This window comes from Pipistrellus hanaki (genome assembly GCF_964339955.1).
Source record: "Pipistrellus hanaki genome assembly, chromosome: 7".
Taxonomy (NCBI): domain Eukaryota; kingdom Metazoa; phylum Chordata; class Mammalia; order Chiroptera; family Vespertilionidae; genus Pipistrellus; species Pipistrellus hanaki.
This window is the reverse complement of record NC_140509.1, coordinates 41,201,924-41,217,149: the sequence shown is the minus strand read 5'-3', so window position 1 is coordinate 41,217,149 and position 15,226 is coordinate 41,201,924. Positions and strand designations below refer to the sequence as shown.

Here is a 15,226-nt window from a genome sequence, read left to right as displayed (position 1 = left end):
ATGCTGAGCTGTCCCTTGGAGAGATGCTGGGAGACTTTTGGAGTGAGAGGCCCACTTGCTGTGATCACTGTGAAAATAGGACCCAGTGACTTGTGCTTGTGGACTTTAAGCTAGCCCGGAGATATTAGCTATTCTGGAAGCAGAAGCATTTTCACATTCTAAATTGTACGGAGAAAAATTGGCCCTGATACTGACATTATTGCCTTCACTGGAGTGTAAAAGAGCCCCTTGGATTCAGATTTCTTAACTCTTCTTTTGAAATGGAGCGGATGAAACTTGCTTATCATTGTACTTAGTGAATTTCATTACAGGACTGTTATGTCTGTCAACGGGTGGCCACACACCACAGTTGATTCCCCCAGTTATCAGAGCCATCCAGCTGGACGCTCTATCTTTCCTCTCTTCCCCATGTACACTATCGCTGCCCAGGCAGCCCTGCTTCTCAGGTTAATCTGGTACCAATGGCATTAAACAGACCTCAGCTGGACAATATTCTCCTTCTCCTATCCTACCTGCCATCACCCTGACAATGGCTCTCAGGAGCATCATTTCTGGATAGGTAGGTGCCACTCCGAAATTTTACAGGAGGGACCCCTATTTTACAGCCCAACTGCCGACTTCCAGTTGGTTCCTCAGGTCAGTTTCTGGGCCAGAGACACGGAGAGCATGTAGTCTCCCTTTTTCATCTTTCATTAACGACAATTAGATGATTAAGTTTAAACTCATCAGTTAGAAGAACATAATCAGAGAGACCCAGATTTTTTAAGAGATAAAGAATATAGCAAAAATTGCTTTTAATTTAATTTTTAAAAATAATAAATTGAGCTTTGGTCCCTATCTCCTAAATTCTAAAAGGTAATGTTTTCAATTGCATTATTTTAAGAAGAGTCTGTGATTTTAATTTGATGTCCTCATTGACCCAATACTTATTTAGGTCAGAGTTTTGTTTTTGTTTTTGTTTTTTTTAAATGTTCAAGTTGTTTGAGATTTGGGGCTTAAGCATTTGTTACCGGCTGGTGACGTGCTGCCCTGACTTCCTGTGTATGTGGGTCACCGAATGTCTACTTTTTGAATTCAAAAGTTGTTGTCCTACTCAATTTTTCTAAATGATCCAGCCACAATTTAAAACAAGTATATTCACTGAAGGGGAACAAGTGTTATATATCTATTCATTCAGGGTTAGTATAAAGTATTTAAAGCTTCATGTCCTTTTTAATTTTCTGCTTTAGCCTGTCAGAGACTGAGAAGGCTATATTAAACCTTTCATTAGAATTGCCTCTCCATCTTTTTTTTTTTAAGGCTTTATTTTATATATTTCTTATTTTAATTTTAATTTAATTTAATTTATTTTTAAAATATATTTTACTGATTTTTACAGAGAGGAAGAGAGAGGGATAGAGAGTTAGAAACATCGATGAGAGAGAATCACCGATCAGCTGCCTCTTGCACACCCCCTACTGGGGATGTGCCCGCAACCAAGGTACATGCCCTTGACCGGAATTGAACCCAGGATCTTTCAGTCCGCAGGCCAATGCTCTATCCATTGAGCCAAACCGGTTTCGGTTATATATTTTTTTGATTCATTTTATACATTTTCTTAATTACAGCATATTCATGATGGAGTTACTTTGTTATAGAATAACTTTCTTTTATCATATCTAATGTTCTTGGCTTGATATCTACTGTTTGATATTTATATTTTGCCCCTATGTTTCCTTTATCTTTGCCCGATAAAACCTATTAATTTTTTCTAAGTTTCGGCATCATTTCTGAGTGTTGTTGTTGTTGTAAGAACCATCTGGCTAGAAATTATTTTCTAATCCAATCTTAGAACTTTTCTTTTTAATTTAAAGTTTGTCATTTACATTTATCTATGTGACCCACTAGTTCTGATTCGTGTCATCTTGCTTTATGTTTACTTGTGTCTTTTGCTTTTGCATTTGTCTTTTCTATCTTTACTCTGTAAAGAATACAATAAAGAGAACATCTTGCTTCAAATTCTGTTGGTCATTTTTAAATGTTTAAAAAACACTTCAAGCATATCTTTAATTTTCAAAGTGCCCATCAGTAGATGAGTGGATAAACAAGCTGTGGTGCATCTACACAGAACAATAGAATACTATGCAGCTCTAAAAAAGAAAGATCTCTTACCCTTTAAGACAGCATGGAGGGACCTGGAAAGTATCATGCTAAGTGAAATCAGCCAGTCAGAGAAAGACAAGTATCACATTATCTCACTTACATGTGGAATCTAATGAACAAAATAAACTAATGAACAAAATAGATTCATAGACATGGAAGGATGGAACAGACTGACAAATTTCAGAGGGAAGGGGGTGGGGGAAGAGATTAACCAAAGAACTTATATGTGCACATAAATTATTTAAAGCTTTATGTCCTTTTTAATTTTCTGCTTTATCCTGTCAGAGACTGAGAATGCTATATTAAACCTTTCATTAGAATTGCCTCTCCATCTTTTTTTTTTTAAAGGCTTTATTTTATATATTTCTTAATTACAGCATATTCATGATGGAGTTATTTTGTTATAGAATAAATATCTTACCATATCTAATATTCTTGGTTTGATATCTATTGTTTGATATTTATATTTTGCCCCTATGATTCCTTTATCTTTGCCTGATAAAACCTATTAATCCATAACTCATGGATGCTGACCACAGTGTGGTGCAGACTGGGGCTGGTGTGGGGAGGAAGGGGCGTGGTAGTGGGGTGGAGAGAATAAGTGAGGGGAAAGGGAGACATCTGTAATATTTTCAACAATAAACATAAATTTTTAAAAAAGTTAAGGAATACATTTTGATTTCTTGATATGTCAAACAAAGGCCAGTATTAACTACATTAATGGCTATGGACTCAGACTATTATATACTTAGAACTACAATACTTCAGAATTTTTTTATTTTCTAGAGTCAGTTTGATAATATTTATGATAGTTACTTATATTTAACTCCACATTCATTTGGTTTTAATGCTGATGCATATCTTTTCACATGCTTACTTTTTAACTCCTAAAGTCTCAGTTACTATTTATTGCTTTCTAATTATTACTTACTGCTTTTTTTGTATAGAATTGGTGTTTGAGTAATTTGGGGGAATGGTTACTTGAAGGATGGATATATTTTGGGTGTCTTTGCATATATAAAAGTATCTATTGCCATTCTTCATAAAAGACAACCTAACTGGGATGAGAATTTCTGGGTCACTGAATTTTCCCTCAAATAGTCACTTACCAAGTTCCGGGTTTTAGTATGTTATTTTCTCTATAGCACTCACTCCTTATTCATAAAATGATGATAATAGCCATTGCTCCAGTTATTTTATAGAATTTTGTGAGGCTAAAGCCAGAAAATAGACATGAAAGTACATTGAAGGTATAAAGGGCCCCTGAAATATGAAATGTTACTATTTTTCACTGAGTTTAACATGAGGTACAATGTTTTAATCTTGTCTAGTCTGATTCATTTTTTTATTTGCCCATGAAGCACTCCTGCTCACTTCAGTAACTTTTTTAGAAGCACCTTCTTTTCCGGATCCGTCTGTTCCTCCGGCCTTCCTGGCCCAACCACCTGATGGGTCAAGCCTGAAGAGGCATTCTTGTATTTAAAATCTTTTAAATTTCCTTTTAAAATAAGAAATGGACTCTTGATCATCGAGAATAGAAAACAACACACAAAAAAAGTAATATTTAAATTAACTCTATAGCAATTATTTCTAAAGTAATTCTTAAGTATTTCTAATACACAGGAAGATTTGACGTTTTTTACATATACATCACCATTTTCTCTTTAAAATCAATAATTATAATGTTCCATGAGCTGATTTGAAGTAATTTTTTATTGCTGTATATAACAAAGCACACCAATTATAAGTGTATAATTTAATTAACTTTTCATGAAGTGACCCATTTGAGTAACCACAAAGCAGGACAGAAAGGAGAAATATCAGCAGCCCATGTACCCTCTCCCCGAACTACCAGTTTCCTCCCCTGGATAATCACTGTCATGACTTCTATAAGATCCCTTAAGTTGTGTCTGAGTGTGTTTTTTAAATAGTTTATTTTTTTTAAATTAATCAAATTCATTGGGGTGACTACCCATTAGCTTTGACTACATTTGAACTTGATGTGAATAAATCACATACCATGCATTCTTTTGTTTAGGATTCTTTTAAATAAATCTTTATTGTTAAAAGTATCACAGATGTCTTCCTTTTTTTCCTCCTATTGCAGCCTCCACCCATTCCTGCCCTGCCCCAGGCCTTCCTTCATCACCCTGTCTATGTCCATGGACAATGCATATGAATTCTTTGGTAAATCTCTTCCCACTCACCATTCCCCACCCCTTCCCTCTCCGCTTCTTAGATGCAGTATTGTGTTCGTGAAGTTCATCCATGTTACTCTTAGCAGTTTGTTTGCTTTAATTATTATACAATATCTCATTATATGACTATACCACCATTATTTTTAAAATATATTTTTATTGATTTCAAGGAGAGGGAGAGATAGAAATGATGAGAGAGAATCATGGATAGGCTGCCTCTGCATGGCCCCTACTGGGAATTGAGCCAGTAGCCCTGACATGTGCCCAGATCAGAAATCAAATCATGGCTTCCTGGTTCATAGATCAATGCTCAACCACTGAGCTACACCAGCCTGGCTACCACCATTATTAATGGACACTAGGTTTATGTCCAGCTGGGGCTATTACAAATAGAGTAGCCAGGTACATTTCTGCGCATGTCTTTTGGATTAAATATGTATGCATTTTGGCCGGCTGTATTCTAACGTGTGCAATTGCTGGGTCATAGGATATTCATATGTTCAGCCTTGGGAATGTTCTCAAATGTTGACACCAACTTATATTCCCAGAAGTAGTGTATGAGATTTTCAGTCACTCCTTATGTTTATGAACTCTTGGTAATTTTAACCATCATGCTGGGTGTGAATTAGCATTTTGTTGTAGTGATGATCAGAGGCTGGTGAGGAGGGTGAGGGCTGGATGGAGGTGTCAACAATAGAAATAAAGTTTTTTTTTTTTTGTTTTGTTTTTTTTTAAATGTCCTTTTGGCCTAAGCTGGCTTGAGAATGAATTTAGTTAGTTATAATCAAGAGCCCTGGCCAATATGTGTGGTTTTAACAAAAGGTGAAATTAAACAGATGGAGAAGGGTGGGAGGGAATTCTAGATAGAGAGAGAGTTGAGCCAAGGTTTGGAGGCCAAAATGCCATGCTCCACTCTGACAGCTTGGTAGAATTAACACCTCAGCAGGTGAGGATTCAGAATTGGTTCCCTAGCTGGGGATGAGGGTGGGGGAGGTGGGACATCTGAGCATTCCATTAGGAGGAGCTTCAAAAGGGATAGTAAAGAGGCCATTGCGAAGGGTTACCTCACAATTTGCTCAGGAATAGTTCCTGACATATACGCACTCTCCCCAGCACTGCAAGCACCAGTGCAGACAAAAACTGCACATTTTTCTTATCTAGCTCAACCATAAATTTCCTACTGAATTTAAAAGGAAAACGAAGCATTGACTCATCCACAGAGGGATGTAAGGCAAAAAAGGAAAGAATTCGCTGTAATTAAGATTGCAAAATTGCTTCGGTATCATCTCCTGTTTGGTGGCTCGAGTATTTCTGATTTGCTGTCCTTTTAGGAGTGGGAAAATGAATCGGGGAGCTTTCAACTGTGCTTGTCTTCTCAACACATAGCCCTTCTGTGATCCTCCTTTCTTTGTGGTATTTCGGTTCCTAACCTTGAGATCCTTCAGCTTATCAGTTATATGCTTTTAATATATATATTTATTAATTAATTTCAGAGAGAAAGGGAGAGGGAGAGATAGAAACATCAATGATGAGAGAAAATCATTAATCAGCTGCTTCCTGTATGTCCCCTACTGAAGGATGAGCCCACAACCCAGGCATGTGCCCTGACCAGTAATCAAATTGTGGCCTCCTGGTGTATAGGTCAACGACCAACCACTGAGCTACACCGGCCGGCCTAGATTCTTAATCTTCTTATCAGAGCTTATTGTAGTAGTACTTGTATTGTATGACACACTTTCTCGTACAATTTAGTAGACTCTAGTGATGGCTCCCTTTCAAGAAGGGAGGAAATTAGTGATCCACGTAAGCCAATCAAAATTGGAACCCTGGTGTTGGACTCTGTGTTAGAGTGAAAGCTCATCCTGCTTTTTCTTTAAACTTGTTCGGCAGTGAGGAATTGGCTATGAGATCACAGGAGGGTTTGGCAAGCCTAGAGATGTATGATGTGTTAGAATCATATCACTTTTTTCCCCATTCTGCCACTGACCCATTTGTGCTCATGACTACCTTAGAGCAGGCATTTTAGTCAGAGACCTACTTTTCCTCTCACCACATAATGATAATGAAACTGTGCAGCCTGATTTCCGTGGATTTTAAGGGAACGACCGAGAAAAGTGTTTTCTGGAATGAGAGTCATTTTAGCAGGGGTAATGGAAGGAAACCAGGATGTCATTATGAGTTCCCCACAGGCCAGCAAGAGCCATCTCTCTGGCCATACCTCTAGGGAAAACGCTGATCTTCTTGGGAAAGGATCAGCCTTGTGGTAGCTGGCAGATGCCTTCTTCTATGTTAGTCCTGCTTCTTGGCTTCTTTCCTTTCTCAGATTTTCTGTTAGTGCCGTTGTCCTGTAATCTCCATGTTAGCCATGTCCCCCTACTGCCCTGACTATCCAGTGCACATCAGAATCTTAAGAGCAGAGAAACACGGAACTGGCTACATTTTGTTGAGAGCAGGAAGAAGTGACATTCAAACTTTGAGAGTCACTCACCTAACTTCACCAAAAGTGCATTAGGTGTTTGCTGCAAAACATGACTACGATTGTGCTGTAAATAGTAAACAGCCTACTCACAGATTGAAACCTCAGGATGACAAAGGCTATAATAGAGCTGGAAGGAGCCCATGTCTGATGGGTAAGAGAGACACCATACAGAGGCTGAATCCTATCTGCTGGATCTAAGCTTCGTTTTGTGCTCTTAAGAATTTAATTTTTTCCTAAGAAGAAAAATCTAACAATGTGTCTAGCAGTTATTACATGCTCAATAAGGTTTTCTTTTTTAATGAAAGAATAAAATAAAAAAACAAATTAATAAATTTGTTTATTTTCAACAACAGCACCAGCAGCAACAAAAACACAGTAAACTATCTAGAGAGGTTAATGTTTGAGAAGTGTTCACTATTTTTTTTTTGTTTGTATTTTTCCCCCCATTTTTTAATTCAATTATTATCTGTGTACATAATTTAACATTGCCCCCCCTCCCATACATACCCCCCCCTTCCTAGAGTTTTGTGTCCATTGGTTGTACTTATATGCATGTATACAAGTCCTTCGGTTGATCTATTATCTCCCCCAGATCTCCCTACCCTACCAGCTATAATTTGACAGTCTTCTTGTTGCTTTACTGTCTCTATATCTATCTTTTGGTTCATCAGTTTATAATGTTCTTTATTATCCATAAATGAGTGAGGTCATGTGGTGTTTCTTTTCATTGACTGGCTTATTTCACTCAGCATGATGTTCTCCAATTCCATCCAGGTTGCTGCAAATGATGAGAATTCCTTCTTTTTTATAGCAGCATAGTATTCCATTGTGTAGAAGTGTTCACTATTGAGTCCCCAGGGAAGTGAAATACATCTCACCATATTACCTGCAATAAAAACTGGTTGGGAAAGTCCAATCAAGAAGACTTCTACTTTTTCAGCAATCATGAGTAAGTTTAGGAGACATATCTGGAAGAAGGGGATCTACGTGAGTGTGTGTCAGGGAAGCAGACACCAAGATGAAGTTAGAGTACAGAAGCTTTTTTGGAGAAACCCCTGTAAAGAAGAAGGAAGAGGGATCAGGGGTAGACAAAGAAAGCTAGCAGATGGCAAGGCAGGCTTGACACCTGTGAAATGGGAGGGAAAAGAAGTTTGCATAGGAAAAGCCTAAAATGCAGGCGCTATTCTAAGGGTCTAGGATAGTAGAAGAATCCCATGTTGGGTAGAAATGGCCAGGATCCAGTACCCTGCCATGCTCAGTTGTTGACAAGGATTGCATGTGTCCTTGATTCAAACACTACTAGCAGAGTGGATGCTGAAGATACACTTATGTGGCTGCCCCAGAGGAAATCTCAGCTCCTTAAGCAAGTTGCACTCTTAAACTTTACTATATTTATTTTGTAAGAATTATTTCATAATAAATCTGCAGTAACACTGTTGTCAGAAGAATGATATAAAGCATGATTCTGTACTACAGGCATCTCCAGGAGTTGGTATGGGGACGAGAGCAGGTGTTGTATAAGAAAAATAGTTAATGAAACTAAAGACTTTCATTTCCAATTATAATGGCGTGGTTTATAAAAGACGGATAACTCCATTGACAAAAACTGGGAAAGTCTGAGAAAAAAAAGCCCAAACAGGTCTTTGAAAGGACCAAGGGCTGCTGAGACAGCCAAGAATATAAGGACCAAGATCCCAGAGAGAAGGTGAGTTTCCTGTGGAGAGCCGCATATTCTGCATGCTGCTTCTCTCCTGAGGCATTTTTAAAATCTTGAACCACAGAAGAAACTGAGTTGCTAAGCAGAGCCACAGGCAGTCTCAGAGCTGGGTGGCACATGGAGTTTGGATCCACCAAAGTAGCCAGGTCTTGAAGGGCCAAGAGGCCGGAGAGAAAGGAGGTGCAGAGAAGTAAGTTCACATTTGGTAACAGTCCTTTTCTGGAGGCATTTTCTGATTCATAGTCCTGGTATGCTTAGAGGCTATGAAGCTGAACAGAAAGCAGAGAGAATTTTTTTTTTTTTAGCAGTTTCATGGTGCAAAGGAAATAAAAATTGGAGCCCAAGACCTGCTAAAATGTGGGCACTGGTCAATGCCCGAGGCTCTCGGTTGACTGCACCATAGGGCTAAGGTAGATTAAGTCTCCAAAGAGTGCAAAAGCGATGTGCTCACTCCCTGGCAAAGGGTAGTAGAAATGCACTGTGGAGCAAGATAACATTGCACCGTGACAATACTTTAATTCCATTCAATAAGAAATACCACTCATATAAAGAAACAGGACACCGAGAGAAATAAACAATGGATATACACTTATAGGCATCCAAGCTATTCAATCGATCAGCCTTACATTTTTCTCTTAATTATTGTCAAATAAAACAGATTATTTAAAAACAGATTGCTTTATTGTCAAATAAAACAGATTATTTGATATGTCAAATAAAACAGGTTATACGATGGAAAATTTTACTATCAATAGATATTTGGAATCTATTTAAAAAGGAGGATAAAGTAGAATTTTAAGAAAGGAAAAGTATAATAACTACGATATAATGTAGCAATCAGTTTCAGGTGGATACAGTTGAGAGGATAAATAAATTGGAAGAGAGGACAGTAAAAAACACATAGATTAAAGCAGAGGGAGGAAAAAAGGATGGAAAATGCTGAAAAGAGCATACTAGCACAATTTCTTTATAACTAATGAAAAAATACAGAAAGAAATTGCAAGAATATAAACACCTGAAGTATGTGATTACAAACTTGATGTAAATGAAATATATGAAATACAGTCGTATAACAGAATCTGCATTCTTTTAAAGTACTCTTTTTTTTTTTTTTTTAACAAAAATTGGTTATTCTCTATGGCATAAAGAAAGATGTAATAATTTTAAAAGATTGAAAAATGCTCACTGACCACCATGGAATTAAGCTAGAAATAAATACCAATAACAAAATAAAACAAATAGAAAATCCCCCAAAGTTTTGAAATTAAGCAGTATACTTCTACACAATCCATATATCAATAAAATAAATTAGATGGAGATGAAAAATATTTGGAAGTTAATGATAGTAAAATATCACATATCAAAACTTGCAGTCTAAAGCTAAAGCTTTGAAGATAAACTTATGGCCCCATATACAAATTTAAAAAAAAAAAGGTATTTCTTAAAATCAATAATATTAAGTATCTAATTCAGAAAATTAGAAAAGTAATTGCAAATTAAACCCAAAGAAAATAAAAGGAAGTAAGTGCCAAAGGAAAGATTGGAAATTACTGAAGTGGAAAACAAATGCATAACAGTCATCTAACTCTTGCATAGAATTCTTTTTTTCTGGATGAATTGACATAAAACTATTACTAAAATTTGGCATCTATGAGATATTTAACATCAGTATGAACAGAAAGCCTAATTGAATGTGATGATAAATGTGAATCTTGGATATTTTAAATAAATGAATTACCACCATTTTACAGTAAAGTTACTTAAACGGGAATGTAATGATGTTTTAGAACCTTGTCTGTAACACACTTCATGGTGTCCTGTAAACTTTGCTGTTTAATCCTGTAGTTTGAGGGTTCTCTTGTTCTGCATTTTTCTCTGTGATTACAGTATTTAAAAAAATATATATATATATATATATATATTATTGATTTTACACAGAAAGGAATTGAGAGGGGTAGAGAGTTAGAAACGTCGATGAGAGAGAAACATCGACCAGCTGCCTCTTGCACCCCCCTACTGGGGATGTGCCCGCAACCAAGGTACATGCCCTTGACTAGAATCTAACCTGGGACCTTTCAATCCACAGGCCGACATTCTATCCACTGAGCCAAACTGGTTTCGGCGTGATTACAGAATTTTTAATTTAATAATATAATCTCCATTATAAAATCCCCTGGTCGTGACGCCCGATGTTATGGCAGAATGACCAAAGACAGGTCACCAGGCTTAGTGCACGGGCGGGCAGGGAGTATGTGGGTGGGCAGGGCTTCGAGCACTGCGAAGCTGAGCGGGTGGGTGGGGCCCTGCAATTTCGCACTCTGGGCTTCTGGTAGTTTATAAAAGCAATTTTTTTGGAGAAAGGTAAAAGTTGAAGCATTGAAAAGACAGATATAATTGATAACTTCCAATAAAAAAGAGAATAGGGACAACCAACAAATATGAAAATAAAAATGAGATACTATTATAAATCTTGCATATATTACATGAATAAAAATATGTTGTAGGCAACTTCATGTAAACAAAATTAGAAAATTCATATGAAATTGCCAAATTCCTAAAATCATACATCTTACCAAAACATCTGAATAGTCCTATGCTTATTATATTAGTTAATCTGGACTTAAAAACTTACTAACAAAAAAACAAAACAAAACAACAACAACAACAACAAAAAAACAACTTACTAACAAAGAAAACTTCAGTCCACAAATGTTTCATTTGTGGATTCTTCCAAATGTTTAAGGAAGAAACAACTTTAATCTTACATAACTCTTTCAAAAAACAGAAAGAGAAAACATTTCATACTTACTGTATTTTAAAATCTTACCTAATAATAGACAAACATGTAAATTGACAGTACCTCTGCTACACCCACAGCCAATCAGAGTGAGTATGTAAATTAGAAGGCCAAAGATTGTGGCTGCCCAGTTGCTCCAGGTGCTGAGTGGCCAGGCAGGGCAAGATGCCTGTTATGAGAGAGAGGGAAGATGTGGGGGCGAGGGGCCTCTGCAAAGGGATCTATAAGAGTGGAGTGCTGCAGCAAAGACAAGACTGCAGACTCTGGAGACTGCAGCAAAGATGAAGAAGGCAGACTCTGGCTGGAGTGAAGGCCTGAGTCCCAGGTGCCAGAGTAAACTGGTGCTGGAAGCCAAGGGAATGAAGGCCTATTGCATGAATCTCTTCGTGCAATGGGCCTCTAGTATTAATATCATCTTGATACCAGAACCTAGTAAAACTTGGTCAATTTTTTTCATAAACTTAGGTTTTGGTATCAAGATGATATTAACACTAGAGGCCTGATTCATGAAATTCATGCAATAGTGGGCCTTCCTTCCCCCAGCTGCCAACACTACTTCCCTCAAGCCTTGGCTTCGTCTGGAAGGTCATCTGGTCTAATTAGCATATTATGCTTTTATTATTATAGATTACAAAACAAGTTTAATTTGGTTTTCTTTAATGTCTCTTAATAATGGTCTGTGATCTTCTTTATAGAAACTTCACAATTATTTTTGCACATCTTTTGGTCAATTTATTTGTAAGAATTCATTGTTTTTTAAAACAATGATAAATGGTATTATTACTTAATTTTCATTTTATACATTTTAATATGCTTCAATATAGAATTGATTTATGTACATTGATCTTGTATCTGACAATGTTAATAAAGTTATTTATGAATTCTAATAGTTGGTCTAGAGACTACTTTAGAATTTCTACATATTCTTAATCAAATTTTTTAAATATTTAAAAAATTTTATTTCTTCATATTCAATTCTCACTTTTCCCTTGATTTTTTGCACTTGGATAGGATTCCTATTACAGTACTGAATAGAAGTAATGATAACAGGCATCCTTAACTCATGTCAGAACTTAGAAGAAAGCTGTGAGTATTTCATTACAATATGTGATGTTTACTACAGATTTTAAAAAATGAAATTAAGGCCATTTCCTTCCATTCCATTGGAGAAAGTAATGCGAGGTATAATCAGTACTTTTGTTTTCTGGATACAAGAGCACCCCACTTTCAAAGAACCAAAGGATGACAAAATTATACACAGAAAACAGCCCAGCAGTTCTCGAAGTGCAGTGCGATCTCTGACCAGAAGAAATGCCCTGACTTTCTTGATTCCTTTTTCTGCCTTGAAATGTGTTTGTCCCAGCCTCTCCGGCACATCGTCTGAACACACCCTACCAAATACGGGGGAGGGAAACATTTTCTAGTTCATTCTGTTTCCTCCCATTGTCTTTGTTTTAGTGGCTATAATTTGGGAAATCATTTACACCGGTGACTCAGTTTGATGATTATGTGAAGATGCTATGAACTGGCCAGGTGTTAGGTTGTTTTCAAGCATATTGGGTCAGGGCTTGTTACTTCACATTCTTTGTTTTGCTCAGGCTCTGGGCCTGAAAACTGTCCTTTAGCCTGTGTAGACAGGGCCCTGACAGAAATGACACTTCCCTGACTCTCAGCCCAGAGCTGCAGTCTACACTAGCAGGATTCTATCACCCTGCTCCTTGTTCTCTTTCTTTTCCTCTCCTATCTCCCCCCACCCCCCACGCCCACCTCAGACTTCGGCTCTTTCTTATCCCAATAGAAATTGGAGGAAAATCGAGCCTCTTGCAGCTTTTGCTTTAAAAGACAACAATGATGATGATTTAAGATTCCTTGAGAATTTTACTCCAAGAGCAAGTGTATATAGTGGCATGCATTCAATGCATTTAATTCCTCAAATTGCTATGTTTGCATACAAGTTAGTTCATGACATTATTCAGACAAAGTGCTGGTTAAAAAAATGAAGGCTTTTATAGTTGTCTGAGAGATACCTATTATTCTTTGAATCAAGGAGCCAATAATAGCATTCATTAAAGACTTTCACATATTCTTCATCATCGAAGTTTTTTACAAACTCCACATTACAAGTCATTCTCTACACATGAGTACATTGCCACTCATACATGGATGTGCTCATTTGCAGATAAATAAATGTTCAAAAGTGACTTATATTACTAGAATTTCATTTTTATTGGTTGGTTAATGAGAGAGAGAGATCAATTTGTTGTTCTACTTATTTATGCATTTATTGATTGCTTCTTGTACGTGTCCTGACCAGGGATAGAACTCGTAACCTTGGCGCATTAGGGCAGCACTCTAACCAACTGAGTCCAACTGAGCTACCCAGCCAGGGCCACTAGAATTTCACTTTTAAAGCATGCTGGCACATTGGTTGCTTTGAATGATATTAAACATTTCCCCAAACTTAGAAATGGTGTCAAGTTGGTCATATATGGATGCTCACCTGCAAACAGTCAGATGCATGCTGTAATAGTGTCATGCACATTTATATGCATGTCATTTTTTACATTTAAAAATGATGCAGTCCAGGTGGCATATGGAATGAGAGTGGCTAGAGATAGAATTCCTAAGTTGTCTGAGAAGATTAAAGCCCTGGGAAGAGCAAAACAGACAGGTAGGATGGGGAAGCCGTCCACTTTCTTTGGGATTAGATTCATTGATGGCTTTTCCACTGTCCTTACTGTTTCATTTTTATTTGTGTGAATGGCTTCAGCAGTAGAGGACTACCCACATGCTAGCATTCAGGCACACACACTAGTCAGAGGGGCTCACCTGGGGTCTGGAGGATGACACTGCCTCTTCAGGGGGTTGTTTGGAACTACACAGGGACATCTCCAGTGGGTGCACTGACAGAAGGATGAGAGCTGCTCTCACATCTAGTGTGTGCCTTCAGGAGACATTAAAAATTCAGCAACTTCTCGAACAGTTCTGCACAAACAAAAATTGTCATGCCAAAAATGAACAGCAGTCCCCCCCTTATCCGAAGTTTTGTTTTCCCAAGTTTCAGTTACTCACAGCTAACCACAGTCCAAAAATGTTAAATGAAAAATCCCAGAAATAAACAATTCATAAGTTTTAAATTGCACGCTGCTCTGAGTAGCATGATGAAATCTCACACGGTCCTGCTCTGTCCTCCCAGGAAGTGAATCATTTATTTGTCCAGCAGATCCACATTGTATACGCTTCCTGCCACTAGTCACTTAGTTATCAGATCGACTGCCAAAGTATCACAGTACTTGTGTCCAAGTAACGTTTGTTTTCTTAATAATGGCCCCAAGCACAAGGGCAGTGATGCTGGCAATTTGGATGCGCCAAAGAGAAGCCATAAAGTGTATGTGTGTATAGGGAAAAACATAGTATGCATAGAGTTTGGTATTATTCATGGTTTGGGCATCCATTGGGGGTCTTGGAACATAACCCCCACAGAGAAGGGAAGACTACTGTAAATTGTTTCATCTTGTCTTTGAGGAAAAGTTGAGTGGGTTTGTTTTTGTTGTTGTTCAGATGCATTGATTGTTTCCATGTCATGATCTTTGGGTTTCTAATAGTTGTCATGAATTGTAGGAATCTATATGCCACATTTCATGTTTAAGATCTCAAGCTCATTCAAACTTCTCTTCTGACTTCCAGAATCATTATCCAACTGTGTATTATTATACATCTCCATCTGGATATCCCAGAGGATCTAATGCATCACATCCAAACCAAACTCTTCCTTTTCTCCCTCAAAACTTCTTTTCATTTCAAACATCCCCTGCATTGGTGAATGGTGTGGCCCTGGTGGTCAAGTTAAAGACCTGGAGATCATCCTCTATGCCTTACTCTCCTCACCATCC

General features: G+C 37.5%; 1 long non-coding RNA gene across 1 annotated transcript in view; it reads left to right on the top strand.

Moving 5' to 3' along the window:
• The first annotated feature begins 489 nt into the window (after positions 1–489).
• The window catches only part of LOC311625196, a 29,238-nt gene continuing 14,501 nt past the window's right edge, over positions 490–15,226 (top strand). The window contains exon 1 of the long non-coding RNA XR_014795452.1: positions 490–559. This is a non-coding gene — a long non-coding RNA (uncharacterized lncRNA). The remainder of the gene's footprint in view (positions 560–15,226) is intronic.